The sequence below is a fragment of the Gossypium arboreum genome, chromosome 1 (assembly GCF_025698485.1).
Source record: "Gossypium arboreum isolate Shixiya-1 chromosome 1, ASM2569848v2, whole genome shotgun sequence".
NCBI classification, from domain to species: Eukaryota; Viridiplantae; Streptophyta; class Magnoliopsida; order Malvales; family Malvaceae; genus Gossypium; species Gossypium arboreum.
Window position 1 is genome coordinate 2,156,831 of NC_069070.1, and position 17,260 is coordinate 2,174,090.

Here is a 17,260-nt window from a genome sequence, read left to right on the forward strand (position 1 = left end):
ATCATTTACTCAGCATTTATATTTAAAAAATCAAATTGACTTTTTTTAAAAATTAATGGTTAAATTTAATTCTTTTTAAAAGGTTGAGAATTAAATTTAATTAAAAAATTAAATTAACAAAATATGTAAATATTAAGTACTAAACTTTAAATTACTAAAGCAACAAATTAAAATATATACTTAAATTCAATTTCAAGTTGAAGTTTTATGAATGAAAAATAGATTTGGAGAAACTTCCCCCATTCGAGGAGTTCAAGTTTTATGAAGAAAATGATGTAATATTGATTGATCATGAATGGTTGAAAGTGATCAAATGAAGTGTAGACTTAGCAAACATTGACTTTGACTAAAACTGACTAATTTTGGCCAAGGATTTGACTAAAGCTTTTTCCTCCTCCTCAAACCCACGTCCAACATCATCCTCCACGTTGTGGATCAAAATAGCAAACTCGGCTACAACATATGGCTAAGGCCAGCAACCAAAACTACGCCACCAATCTTTCTGCATTTATTTTCCTTTTGAAATCAATGAGCAAATCTATGAAAAAGACAAAACATTGTAATCAAAATCATGATGCTGTTGTTAATTAAACCAGGGAAATAAATTTCACCATGAAATTTCATTATTACAAATACAATATACACAATCGACAAAGAATTAGAAAGAATTAAATTAAATAGAGAAAATCGAATAAAACTTAAATATAATATATATAGGAAAATTAGAAATTCATATATTATAATTACATAGATGAAACATGAAATTAAATATTTAATAATTTAAAACTTTAATCAACAAGTTTAGACCTCATTGACCACGGTTCTATTTTAATTTATTTTTATTTTTATTTGTAGACCCTAACCCAAAGTGATTGGTGATGCTTAATTTGCATCAAGTTGGATGCATATGAATGAGAAGAAAATGATTCGGAATTACGTTAATTTTAAGTGATTTGATTTGTTATTTGCTGTCGACCACATAGTTTTGGTAGTCCTTGATAGCTATTTTTAAGATAAAATTACAAATCAATTTTATTTTCTCAAAAGTTTGATAAAACATGGTTATTTTTTTGCTGTTCTTATATATATATATATATAAAATACTTCAATTGGTGTTACAAGTATATAATAATCAAATAAAACAATAAAAATATTATTTGAGAATTAAACACAAGACTAATAAATTTATATAAAAATCCTTTTCACTCCACCAATAATTATTTATTTGAAATATTTTTATAAATATGTTTTAATATAAAATATTTCCGTTCACTCATATCGTGAGTGTGATAAAATTTAATATTAATAATGTTGTTGATTGAGATGGTGTTACAAGTTAACTCGATGCTAGTTCAAGATTGATGACAAAACTCTATGATAAACAATTGGTCATTTAATATTCTTAATCTGGTGTATTTATGTGTTCACTTTTTTTTTTTAACATTGTACACATTTCATGTGTTTATTAAATAGTTTCAAACTATATATTTTATTATTTATTGTATGTTATTTTTAAACATAACTCAGTATTATAAATATATTATTTTCACACGCATACGCATATAATAGAATTTCTAATAAATATTTATATTTGATGCACTGAAAATATATAATTTTATTTACAGTCATTGAATTATATAATATATTAAAAAATAAACCCACTTAAATTTATTTTTATAAACTTTTGATGTTATGTTACTATCATTTTCTGACTACTGTGTACTATTGTTCCCTCCCATCTTTATAATTATTATTTAGATTAATTGCATCTAGACTTGATCATGGTTCAGGCCACCCGGTATGACCCGAAGGCCTACTCGAAATGTGAGAGGATTTGGATAAAAATATAGGCCCAAAAAATAGGATTGGACAAAAAAATAAGACATGTTTAAAAAAGGGTTAGCTCTTGGGTAAGGTATTTTTAGCCCAGTCTTGACTCAAATTTACTAAAGGATAAAAAAAATCTTTTTTTAATATTATTTTCTTTTTGTTTTCTCCCTATTTTGTTACCATTTTACTATCATGTTACTACTATTTTGTTATTATTGTTTGGATATTGTATAAAACTTATTTTATTGTTAATTTTGTTATTATTTTAAAAACATTTATTAATTTTGTTATTATTTTAAAGATATTTACTTGTTAAGTTAAATTTATAATTATTATTTAGATTAATTGCATCAAACATCCCTATTTTATTAGCTAAAATTTAAATTGATCTTAAATTTTAAGACATTCATAAAGTATCGTTTTAATAAAAAATTGTTAATTTAGTCATATTTTTTGCGTTAAATGTTAGCTTAAATTTAGTGTGTTTAAAATATTCATTAATTCATATATATATTTTTGAAAAAAAGAAGAAGAATATAAGATCTAAACTGACATTTAAAGAAAAATGAACGGTTAAATCATAAAAGACATGATCCACACAATACTTTAGTTTGAACTTTCAATTGTAACATTAACCGATTTAAAATTTTATCCATAATTTGAGGATATATTGTAAAATTAATCTTACTTTTTGAAGTTATAACAATTTTAGTATAAACAAGCATTACACGATTTGAACTAAATATTTAACTCATTTCAAATTAATTAGCTGATCTTAAATCTGAGACCTAAAAATTTCCAGGCTCTTGATTTTACGATTGAGCCAAGTTCGGACATCATCTCCAAATTAAATTGAGTGTATTTGCATATGTATATGAGTATAAAATAAACTAATGCATCTACAAAAAGCAGAGGTCGAGGAAAGGTAGAGATGGGGGCAGGAGAATCTGAGTGATAATGTGTTTCCAAAAGCATGCACATCAAAATTATGTCCATGCTGGTTTCACTATAACTTTACAGATTCCTTATCTACAATTTTCTTTCCTTCTTGCATTATAACTGAAATTTATATTTCAAAATTCAAACAATTCAAGAGGTTTTGATTGGAGTTATCTATATTGATATGACAACATATCAATCTAGAGTCTAATTGTTGAATCAGATCAAAGTAGTCAATCGGAATGTTAAAAATCGGTTTGAACAAAAGAGTTGGCTTGATTTTTAAACAAACAACTTGAAATTAGTTGAACCAAAATGAAAATTGATTGAATCGATTTCATAATTTATAGAAAAGTTTACTGTACAATGGATTCAATTTTTAAAACTATGCCTCGGAGCAGTTGAGTTACTGTATTAGAGTGTTAGAGGGGGGTTGTGTCCCTACTGAATTTTAAAAACTCAAATTTTCATGTTCAAATAATTGTAGGTTGTGGGAACGGTTTATGCAACCCATCTGGACATAGCTGTGAAGCTTTGAAGTTTTATCATGTTCCAAAGAAGTGACTTCAATCATTTGAAACCCGAAAATAGTTTTTAGTGCTACGAATTCAACGTTTATCATCGATTTGAGAATGGAAGAAATTAAAATTGGAAAAGAAATAATAATCCATAAGTAGGTTAATAAATAAACTATGCAAATTAATGCATGGGACAAGAGTTGGTTAACTCAGGGTTGGATGTCAATTGAATTGGGTTTACTTAATTAGTAATATATAAAATTGAAAAATATTAAAATTATACATGAATTTTGATTGATTTAATGTGTATTATATTGATAATTGTACTAGTGATTTGTGAAAATTAAAGCAAATCAAAATTTTATATATAAAATTGTTCAAAATCAAAGTTCATGTACAATATTAAATATTTAACAAATATTCATGTATAGTTTTGAGACTTATTCTTATATAAAACAATCAAAATTTTCAAAACCTATAAATCAAACAAACTTTGATCAACTTTTTTACTTTGAATTTGGTTTGACTGAAACTTATGAATAAAATCTATTAAAATTTTTATTAATAATAAAAGATGTTGAGTATATATTAAATTAATATAAGGTCTAGATTAAGGAGAAAAAACACTTGAGATTACAGTGCATTAGTAAGGAATAAAGAAGATTAATAGCTAGGTTAAAAGAATAGGCATACACTTGATAAATTGGTATGGCCCTATATTATTCCATCAATTTTTTTTTTTTTGTTTGCACTTGACTCTCTCACATGATTGCACATTGCTATGTAGGGACTTGTAATCTTTTCATGCATGCCTTTCATGAAATTTTTTATTCTAAATACTTATTTTTATATATATTTTTAAAAGTTTGTACAATCACATTTGCAAATAGATATGTAAATTAGATGAATTTAAATTTAAAGTTTAAATGATTTTTAATTTAAATTTTTTCGAGTTTAGTTTCATATTATTTTAAGTTAACATCAATCATTTCGATTTTTAATCTAAAGACTAGTTTTCTTGCAGATCTCAGTCGTAAAGATTTTCTTTAGTCGACCAAGAGATTGAGCTTGCAAATGTCAGGTAAATACCTTTTAGTCTTTATATTTTATGAGAGTTGTGAATTTAGTCTTTATATTTTAATTCGGTTATTTTTAGTTCTTGGATTTTTCGAACTTTAAAATTTTAATTCTCACCAAACGATATTAAGTTCTCATATTTCCAAAACTTAATGTGGCAAACATATTATCATATATTTGATGACATATCAACTTATTATTTCCACATATTACTCACTAAAATTAAATTAAATTAATGATTGCCATTTGCATCAAGACTAAAATTTTAGAATTTAAAAAGTATAAGGACTTAGAATGATCTAATTAAAGAAATGGATTAAATCTACAATTGTGAAAAATAAAATAAAATAAATAAAATAAATAAAATAAATAAAATAAAATAAAATAAAGAACACACAAATTTTACGTGGAAACCCTTTCGGGAAAAAACCACAGGCAGAGGAGAAGAAAATTCACTATGTCGAAAATTTGAATCAATACAAGAGGAATAGATTATGTCTATTTATAGGCTTGTAAAGCCATATTCTAGTAGTATTGAAACACCTTATCCTAATAAATATAAAATAGATGGAGTTTAATAAGGTTTAAAAAACCTTATTCTAAAATAAAATAAAAGAAGTCTAGTTTTATATGGATTTTACTTTTATTTTATTTTCCATCGTATTTCATTTAAATAAGAATTCGGGTCACTTAATTCTAACAATCTCCACCTTGACACAAATTCTCAATGAACAAGTTCTTCATTGCGAACAAGTTCTCCACCTTTTCCATAAAACCCCTTAAGGGTTTAACTTCAACAATAAACACCAACCAAGTCTAAGCAATGCTCAAACTTGGTTGTAATACCTCAATTTTGCCTGGCCCATTGAAAGCCAAGGCATAATCCAATATATCCAAAATAATAATAAAAGTCTTTACAGTCCTTTTACAAATGTTAAAACCAGCAGCCCATTGTTACATCCTACCCAAATACACGCACCCAATACCCGCAGTGCCCGCACCTAAACTAGACCCAATTGACCCAAGCTCTCGGAGGCCCAAAACCTAACATCATCACTAGGGTTTCTAACCCTAGCTCTCTCCTACATACAAGCAGCAACTTCTGGAAGCTTTGGGAGCGCCACTCAACTCCCGAGATCGAGGCCATCAATGCACATGACGCGTCATCAATGCGTTCGTCCCCCTCGCGACCGTCCAGCACCGCGATCTCAGGCCTCCCCTCTGGCCTTGGTACCACCATTAACGCCGAGATCGTCGGGATACCTGCAAAATGGAAAAGGAAACTCAGCAGATAATGGTCAAAGATACAGTAGACAAGAAATAGAAAGAAATCGAAGATTTCTTTCCTTATGTAACAAATCAGTGGCTATAAAAAGCCCTTTGTAACCCTTGTAAAAAAAAGAACACAGAGACAGAAATAAAAAACAAATACAAGCAGTTTCAAAGGTGATAACCGAGTGACTTATTCTCTATTTTTTTTAGCGCATATATATGAATTGTTTAGTAAAATACTAAGGGTATTTGAAAAGGAGAAGAACTACCTGTTTTGGATCTAAAGAGACGAGGGTTTTAAAACCCTCCGATCTCTATACACGGTGGCCCTTAGGGCGGTGCGTGGGCGCGTGGATCGGCGCGTGGCGTACGAAGGCCAGAGCCCGGAGCTCCCTTCTTCTCTCTCTTTCAGAGAGAATTTTTTAGTTTTTGTTTTCAAAATCGGGGTTCAAATGAACCTTAAGTTGAGAAGGTAGCTTATATAACTTGAACAAACGACGCTGCTTTTGCGACCCTGTGATCCGCGTTGACCCGATTACCCGGGAGGATCAACAGCATTTTTAAAATTGGGTTAATTTCCCAATCTGTCCTTTTACCCTTTTGTGTTTACAATTAAACTTTATTTTATTTATGATTTGGCCCTATTATTTTATTTTAGTTTTAATTTGGTCCTGATAGTTGTTAAATTGTATTCGAAAACTTCATTGCTTTTGGGAAATAGGGCAATTTGCCCAATGAGTACCTCTAATTTTATGCTGCTTTTAAGTAGGGCCTTATTTCAGTTTTTATTCTTTTCAAAATTTGCCCGTAATTTTGCTAAACTCTAAATTTAGTCCTATATTTATTTTATTATTCTCTCTATATATATTTTATTATTTGTTTTATTTTAATTTTACTTCTATAAGATTATTTTATAAGTGTTATTTTTATATGTATTATAATTTATATATTAATTTTCTCAAAATTATTATTATTTTTCATATGTATTATTATATTTTTTCATATATTATATATTTATTTATACATATTATTTTTACATATAAACTTTCATTATTTTACGCTATATTTATTATATTATTTCCCATATATTTTTATTATACAATATTTATTATGTATTATTTTTATATTACTTATTATTTTTATATATATGTATATTACATATTACCAATTATATTATTTATGTTTATATTGTATATATATTAGTTAAAATTTGTAAATTATTATTATTAAATTACATTTTAAACTCATATTATATATATATATATATATTAAATTGTTAATTATGTATTATTTTATTTTAAAATGATGTTTTATGTTATGTATTATTTTATAAATCCTTTTACCTACTTTTATTTTATATATTTTTATATAATTATTATTCTCTTATAAATATATTGTTATTATATTATATATTATAAAGCAAATACTATTTTAAAATTATTATTAAAATTTAGGTCTTTATTTGTGTTATTTGTATACTTTGTTGACAATAATTTATTCCATTTTTTATATTGCATATATCATGCATTATTTTATATTTATTATTTGATATTACATTTCATGAACATATACAATGATATTATATTGCTCTTTTGTATGCCATACATTATTATTGCTTTCTTATATATATCATGCATTATTTAATTATTACCTTGTATATTTGTATATTTTGTTTATTCATTCTCAATACATGCTATATATATCTTTGTATGCATATTGTTAATATTTGCCATGTATATATAATTTTTATGCATCTAATGCGATCTTCATATTATTGCTATCATTTTGTTAAAATGCATGTATTATTTATTTACTTCAATAACATGTTACTATGTATGATTTATAGTACAATATAATTCCCCACACATCTTTTTTAAAAAATAAGGCCCAAAGTTTTAAAAAATACAAAGGCAATGCTTGGTGTTTGGAAATTTCGAGAAAGTAGTGCCCTAACTTATTGGGTTGCAACTTTTCTCGTTAAGTTCGAATAATCAAGTACCCTTCTTAAGTTTTTAAATGTTTGCAAAACGTGAGCTACTGTCTTGGAATTGCAAAATAATATGTTCTAACTTATTGGATGTAGCGTTTTGTTGTTTCGAGATAGAGATTTCTAAAAAGCCAATTTAGTGTCAATACTTTGATACGAATGAACTTTAATTTACAAAAAAATCAAACTATACTAATTTAAAGAGGATTACATCTTAAAACTTTTTGAATTGCCGACATTAAAGACATTAGATAATCAATTAGGTACCAATTTTGGGCGTTACGAGGGTGCTAATCCTTCCTCGTACATAACCGACTTCCAAACTCGTTCTTTTATCTCGTGGACCAAAACTAATGATTTTGAAACAAAATGTTTTAAAGGTGATCCAATCACACCTAAAAAGATTGGTGGCGACTCCCATTTTTGTTTTTAAAATCGATTCCCATTTTCCAAAACTCGATTTGAAAATGGTTTCGACATTGGTTATAGGAAGTGACTTAGTCATCATATCTGCAGCATTTTCATGAGTACTAATTTTGCTCACAACAATATCACCACGAGCAATAATATCACGAACAAAATGATACCGAATATCAATGTGTTTTGTTCTCTCATGAAACATTTGATCTTTTGTTAGAAAGATGGCACTCTGACTGTCACAAAATACTGTGCTAATTTGAAGGTCTTCATTGAGTTCACTAAAAAGTCCCTTCAACCAAATAGCTTCTTTACAAGCCTCAGTAATCGCCATGTACTCAGCTTCAGTGGTAGACAAAGCAACTGTAGATTGCAAAGTGGCTTTCCAACTGATTACACAACCTTCGATTGTAAAGAGATAACCTGTGAGAGATCTTCTTCTATCAAGGTCTCCAGCAAAATCAGCATCAACATACCCAATGACTCCATCTCTAGTTCTTCCAAACTGTAAGCAAACATCAGTAGTACCTCGTAAGTATCTTAAAATCTACTGAACTGTTTTCCAGTGTTCTTTACCGGGATTCTCCATATATCTGCTAATTGCATTGACTATATGATAAATTTGGACGTAAACAAACCATAGCATACATGGGAGATCCCACTGCACTAGAGTATGGAACATGTGACATGTACCCAATCTCATCATCTGATTATGGAGACAAAGCCGATGAAAGTTTGAAATGAGCTGCTAAAGGAGTACTAACAGGCTTAGCACTCTGCATATTGAATCTGCAAAGAACTTTCTCAATGTACCCCTTCTAACTTAGGTACAATTTTCTTGCTTTTCTATCTCTGAGAATCTCCATACCAAGTATTTTCTTTGCTGGTCCTAAATCTTTCATCTCAAATTCTTCACTTAGTTGGGCTTTGACCTTTCTTATCTCTCCTTTATCTTTTGCTTTGCTATCAACATGTCATCAACATAAAGAAGTAGATACACAAAGAACCATCACCGCTTTTTCTTAAAGTAAACACAACTGTCTAAACTACTTCTTTTGAAATCATGAGAAGTCATAAAGAAATCAAACTTTTTGTACCACTGTCTTGGTGACTGTTTCAAACCGTAAAGGGACTTTCTCAGCAAGCAAACATAGTCCTCTTTTTCTGAGACTATAAAACCCTCTGGTTGTTCCATGTAAATATCCTCCTTAAGTTCTCCATGCAGAAATACAGTTTTTACATCTAACTGCTCAAGCTCCAAATCATGTATGGCCACAATACCAAGCAAAGCTCGAATCGAACTATGCTTAACAACTAGAGAGAACACATCTGTGAAGTCCACTCCTGGAATTTGACTCTAACCCTTTGCAACAAGCCTTGCTTTATATCTGGGTTCTTCAACTCCTGGAGTCCCTTCTTTCTTTTTAAACACCCATTTACAACGAACAACCTTTTTACCTTTAGGAAGTTTCACAAGGTCTCATGTTCTATTTTTGTGGAGTGATTCCATCTCTTCTTACATAGCAAACATCCACTTTTCTGAGTTTTCACAGCTAACCGCCTCAGAATAATTAGATGGCTCTTGATTCACATCTATACCTTCAGCCACATTTAAAGCATAAGCAACTAAATTAGCTTTGGCATACTTCTTTGGAGGTTTAATTTCTCTTCTAGCTCTATTTTTGGCGATAGAGTATTGTGGTGAAAAAGCAACTCTATTTTCAATTTTTGTTATAGCTTGAGGAGTTGACTCTGTATTAATCTGATGCTCCACCTACTTTTGGTTTTCTTTATTGGAAGAGTATTTAAGAGATAAGTTAGGTAGCATAGCAGTTTCATCAAAAACAACATCTCTGCTAATCACAACTTTTCTATATTTAGGACACCATAACTTATACCCTTTTACACCAGCTTTATAACAAAAAAAAAACGCATTTAATGGATCTCGGTTCCAATTTTCCATTATCAACATGAGCATACGCAGGACACCCAAAAATCTTTAAATCAAAATAATTAGCAGGATTACCAGACCATACCTCTTGTGGAGTCTTTTTCTCAATGGCAATGGATGGAGATCGGTTGATAAAAAAACATGCAGTAGAGGCTGCTTCTGCCCAAAATGACTTCGATAAGTTGGCATTTGACAACATACATCAAACCTTCTCTATGATCGCTCTGTTCATTCGTTCTGCAACGCAATTTTGCTGTGGAGTATGACGAACTGTCAAGTGTCTCATGATCCCTTCTGACTTGCACAATCTATTAAACTCATCAGAACAGAACTCTAAGCCATTGTCTGTACGGAAGGTATTTTATCTGTTTTCCCGTCTGTTTTTTCAATCATAATTTTCCAAGACTTAAATGCGGAAAACACATCGCTTTTCTGCTTCAGGAAGAACGCCCAAACTTTTCTAGAAGAACCATCAATAAAGGTTAGCATATAATTAGCTCCACTTCTCGAAGGCACTCTAGATGGCCCCCACAGATCAGAATGAATATACTCCAACGTTCCCTTCGTGTTATGGATTCCTCTAGTGAATCGAACTCTCTTTTTCTTCCCAAAAACACAATGCTCACAGAAATTCAGTTTGCAAATTCCTTGCCCCATCAAGAAGTCCTCTTTTGCTAAATTCTGCCATGCCATTCTCACGCATATGCCAAATTTTAGTAATATCATCATCTGACAAGGAAGAGGAAGTGACAGCTGCATCACCAGTAATAGTAGAACCCTGCAAAACATATAACTTGGCAATTTTTCTCTACCCTTTCATCACAACAAGGGACCCTTTGAGAATCTTTAAAACCCCACTTTCAACTGTGTATCTGTACCCTTTTGAATCAAGAGTACTCAACGAAATTAAATTTGTTTTCAATTCTGGAACATGCCGTACGTCACTAAGTGTTCTGACAACTCCATCAAACATCTTAACTTTAATTGTTCCAACACCTGCGATATTACACGAAGTATTATTTCCTATCAAAACAACACCTTCAGACACTGTTTCATAAGTTGTAAAACAATCCCGATTGGGACTCATGTGGAAGGTACAGCCTGAATCAAGTATCCACTCCTCACTTACTTTAGAATCATTGACAGAAAATACTAGAAGTTCACCATCGCTGTAGTCTTCTACAACATTAGCTTCACAAGAATTTTCTGGTTGTTTTCCCTTTTGATTCGCAGCCTCCCTTTTAATCTTATTTTGTAGCTTATAGCACTCAGATTTAATGTGCCCTTTCTTCTTGCAGAAGTTACAAGTTTTACCTCTATTTGAAGACTTCGATCTACCCTTAGATTTACCACGAAGATTCCGTTCCTGTGTCATACCACGATCATCATCAGCATTCCGATCTTGTCTCCCACGAACAATGAGACCCTCTCCCTGAGAGTCGGGTTTAACTACAAGATGTTTCATCTTATCATACGAGGTTAAAGAATCATAAACCTCATCAACTGTAAGAGACTCGCGGCTATATAAAATCGTGTCTCTAAAGGTTGAATAAGACAGGGGCAACGAACAAACTAGAATCAACCCTAGATCTTCCTTATCATACTGAACCTCCATGGCCTCCAAGTTTGAGAGAATTTCTTTAAACACTGTTAAGTGTTCATGTACAGACGCACCTTCTTCCAAACGATGAGCATAAAGATGCTGCTTCATATGTAACTTGCTTGTTAGAGTTTTCGACATACATATTTGTTCTAGCCTCTTCCATAATGCAGCGGCAGTTTTCTCTTTCATCACATCCTGCAAAATTTCGTTGGACAAATATAGATGTAATTGTGTTAACGCCTTTCGATCCTTACGCTTATTCTCTATATCTATTAATGTGGAAGGCATCTTATCTATCCCTAGCAGGACATCCTCCAGATCCGTCTGCACAAGAACTGCTTGCATCTTAATCTGCCACAATGCAAATCTAGTGTTGCGATCCAACAGCGGAATTTCATACTTCAAAGACGCCATTACTGTGATTGAGATGAACAACCCGGAAGCTCTGATACCAATTTGTGAAAAATAAAATAAAATAAAAAAAATAAAGAACACACAAATTTTACGTGAAAACCCTTTCGGGAAAAAACCACGGGTAGAGGAGAAGAAAATTCACTATGTCGAAAATTTGAATCAATACAAGAGGAATAGACTATGTCTATTTATAGGCTTGTAAAGCCATATTCTAGTAGGATTGAAACACCTTATCCTAATAAATATAAAATAGATGGAGTTTAATAATGTTTAAAAAACCTTATTCTAAAATAAAATAAAAGAAGTCTAGTTCTATATGGATTTTACTTTTATTTTATTTTCCATCGTATTTTATTTAAATAAGAATTCGGGTCACTTGATTCTAACAACAACAATACACATAATACATGACTAATAATTGAATTTAACCGAACAAATTTAACTGTAACTGTTTGAGTCTAGAAATACAAAAAATTTTAAATTCGAGAAGTATAAGAATTAAATCTATAACTTTCACAAAGTACAATCACTACTAAAAAAATTTAACCTTGTAAACTAAAAAAGAAAGAGATAAGCTTAAGGGACAGGAGAAAAGAAGATGTCTTTCAACTTTTTGAGGTTGAAGATTTGCATGGAAAAGGAGAAACAAAGAAAGAAAAGGAACGGCGTTAACTGAGGTGAAAATTTAGGTAAAATCATAATGGGATTCGGTGGCCTGCCTTTCCATTAAAGGGATGCCATTAGTATCTCATTCGCAATGGCTTTTCAGTTTTCAAACTTCTTTTAACCACTCTCATCTTCATCACTAGATTTGGTGGACACCCTTTTTTTTTTAAATTTTTTATTGCATTAGCCATTATTAAATTATAGTCTTAATTTCAAAAGCGAAACTTAACTCAATTATTAATTTGTCTTTATTTTTATTATTTAACTATAAAAATTTTAATTTCATTATTAATATTATTAATGTTGGATCGTTTAATCACACTTTTGTTAAATCTTTAATAGAAGGTTTATGTGAATTTTTTTCACATGAATTTCTAGTTAATTTTGTAGATTTTCACATATTTTCACTTAAGAATATAAATTTTATGTTATGTGTATATTGTTTAAACCCTTTTATTTCTATTTAATATTACAACCCTAAATGTTTTACTAAGCTAAAGCTTTTTCATTTGTTTCAAGTTAACTCAAAATCAAGAAGAAAAAGGAAATTTGGATGTAACTAATGTCATTCAAGTATACTATTGTGGATCTCTAGCTGAGGTAAGAACGTATTGGTCCAATAACAGTCATGGAAGAAGGTTTTTCGACTACAAAAACTTACGTCAATGGGATTACATAATAAATATCATTTCTTTGGGTAGTTTCATCCATAAACGAGTCATAAGAAAAATTAGAAAAACGAAAAAGGGAAAGGAGGAAATGAATATTTTTTTTTGGGTATTTTCATTTTTTCTTCTCAATTCATAGAAATATAATAAAAAGAGAAAGACGTTAGTAAATACTAACTTTTTTCAAAAATAAATAGATTACGGAAACTTTTAGAAAACAAACGAAAACAAATTAATAGCTAGCGAACATTAATCACCATGAGATGACATGACATTTCTTTCTTGTACTTTAAATATTTAATTACTTTTTGTTTAATTTATTTATTTAATTTTATTAATTTAAAATAATGATTTTTTTTTTGTTTTGGGGTTTTAAAACTCTTGTTTTCTTATTTAATATTAATTCATTAAGCATAATTCAATGCATAAATTTTAACATGAATTTCCTTTAATACTGATGATATTTTTGTAGCATAACACTAATTTTCTTACATTATTAGGGTTTTGGAATAATTTGTATAATATTTAACAAGTTTAGATACCAAATTGAACCCAAAAAATATTTAAGTGCCAAATTAGAAAAAAAAATATCAAGTTCAGGTACTATATGTTATTAAACCAATCCTTTACTATTTGACTAGAATAATGGGCCGTGCATTGTTGGATTATGGCTGGAACAATGGCCCATCTGATGGATTTTTAGCTCTCATTTGGACCATTATTCTCCACATAGAGCATAAATGGGCCTTTTGTATTCCACTTCATTTTGTATTTTTATTTTCATACTACAAGAGAAAAACCTTTACCAATCAGGAATTTAATTTAATTTTCTGACTAAATTAGTATTACGGATTAATTAGATATCAATCTAGTTTGAAAAGAAAGAAATATCCTCACTTTATAAAATAAATTATATTATTTTTAAAAAAATTATTCAAATGATTTCATTAATTGAATCAATGTCACTTATATTATAAAATAAAATTATAGGGTGTTTCGTGTTTAATCATATTCAAACACACAACTTTCAAATTGTTGCAACAATAACAGCATGAATTAAATTATCATATTTTATCGACAGTGTATAATAAAGATAACATCCAGAATACTAATAATTTTTATAAAATTATTTAAAAATTAAACTAAACCCCAAATCATAAGAATTCTAGAACAAAAAATAGAAACTTCAAACATTATATAAATTAAATTGTCAACACTAAGAACAACAAACAATAGATTGAATTGCAAGAAAAAACATAAACTATATTATTGTGGTCTACTTTCATTTGTTAGATCAATGTTTTCGGCTACTTTTCTTTTATTTTTATTCATTCACTAATTAATTTATTTGTGATAAAACCAAAAGATGAAAATTAGAAAAAGAAAATAAGATATTTATTTACTTGTTCGTTTTGATTTCTATCATTGACGTTGACTGGGTTCTAGACGAAATTCACCAATTAGAAAGAAAAAACCTGTGAAGAAAAAGCAAAACGTGGCCTCTATCCTATTTTTTTTATTTAATTTTGTAAGCTTCTAGTAATTCTTTTGGGAATTCAAGTTAATTAATCATACGACATTTTCCCATATTATTTAGATTCCATAAAATTGGCAAAAGTTATAGTTTTATTAAGTTTTACACGGAAATTATTTCGAGAAAAAACCATGGATATAAAGGAAGAAAAATTCACTAATAATGAAATGAATAATACAAGAGAAATTTTAATTACATTTTTTAAAGGGTTGAAAAACTCTATTATAATCAAGTCAATTCTATATGGACTCAACTTAATGTAGTATGGTCCGTAACTATATTCAAGATTAATCAGAATGGTCAAAATATATTATAGAACGTAAAGTAGATATTGAATCAGACATTACTAAAATTAATTAATTAATTAATTTAACTTTTAAATTAATTAATTTTCAATAAAATAATCTAATAAATCCGTATTACTATTAATATATAATTCTTTTTTAATTTAAATGTAACAAGTTTTTAATTTTTAATTTCACAGATGGGTGTGAGATTTTTAGTTTGCCTTTTAACTTATTTGTATCGTTTGCTAATTGTCATTGACTAGAAATAAAGTAAGCGAACGTGGATTAATTTGATTGGTTTAACTTATAGTTAATATGACAAAAATAGTTAATATAATATTAATTTTTTTTTTTTGGAAAGAACATAATACTAATTTTTTTGTTAATGGGTAGGTAATTAAGAAAGCGATTAAGTTGCTCATTGCGAATAAGGCCATTGATTTAAGATTGGATTAATTTTACATTAAGACTTGTTCTCTTGACTCCTGCATGCCTTCGGATAACGAAGACATTCCTTTCGGTTCAATTTTTAAAAGTTCGGATTTTAATTTCATCAAATCTAATTTTTGTATTTTTAAATTCATCCATTTTAGTTTCTGTATTTTTTCAAATTATAAAATTTTGATCATAAAATTTTATTATTAATATTACACTATATGTAAAGTTATAGACTTGGTATATATTGATCTCTAACGAAATTATTCATATTTTTAAATTTCGAAATTTTAATTTTAACGTAAATGAAACAGTTAAGTCCATTAACTAATTTTCTCATGATCAATAATATGTAAAAAATAATAGCAAGACAACATTATACATGTAATAATATATTTATCATGCACATATTATTAGCAGATAATTTTACAATTTGAAATCATAATATAAACCGTAAAATAAACATCTATAACCAATACACCAAGAGAAGTAGAAATTGATCAAAGAATTCCTTATTTAGTTTCCCCACCAATCAAGGTATAGTATGAGTCAAAATCGTCTCACGCGTTAACTCGATGATTTAGCACAGAGCCGTGATCGACGAAGCAATGGAAACGTTCAACATTCTTTTCAGCTTACGCATATATAGAAGCATTGTTGTGTATTTGTCAGTTTCTGGTTGCATTATAATGGAAAAAAAACAGAAAGAAAAATATGCATAGAATTAATTAAGAACAATAAATGGATTGAAATTTCAAATATTGACTACCCTATCTTTCTGTTCACACCTTTTTTGATCATTTTATTGGTTAGGCCTCCCCCAGTCCCTATATTTTTCTTTAATTAGGGATTAGAATTATAACACCGACTCTTTCAATAAAAATTTTAAAATGTTCGTATGTTAATATTAAAGTATTATTTTTCAATGGGATTTTGCCTCTCATACTTAGTCGAGAGTTAATATATCTTAAAAAATCTAATTAGAGATGTAATTGAATTTAGCTAAGTATAAATATTTATTGTAATAATCAATAGGAATGTTGGGGTAGTTGGTTTAGAATTTCCAGGCTAATTCCAACAGGAATTATTTCTAATTGTTGATTTAAATTATGTTAAAGATGGAAGTAGTTGGGAAGATATAAAATAGGGAGGCCAGCCAAATGCTACTACTCTAGTACATAATTATTTTTAAGTCAAAGGTTATATTTTATTGCAAATCATTTCATTTTACAAGTTCAAATTATACTTTTAATAATTAAAATTTAAAAGCTTAAAAGAAATTATCTTTTGAAACCTTTTTATGTAATTTATTTCAATACTCCTTTTAATAAAATAGAAATTGAACGTTATTTTTTCTTGAAAATAGAATATCCTTAATGTGAATTGAAAAATAAATTAGAAGAAAATGTCAAACTCTCACCAATTCGATCACTAAATTTTAAAAATATATAAAGAAAAAAATCATACACTTTGTAAATATATATATATATATATAAAATAAAATCAAAAGATATTTTAAAATATTAAAATTTATATGATTGATTTTTCTAAGTTGTTCCAAAGTCTTCTAATAAATGCATGTAATATTTTCATTTTGAAAATTCATGTAATCCAAATTAAGGGGAGCATTTGATTGATCGAGTTAAAAAAATTCGAGTTGAT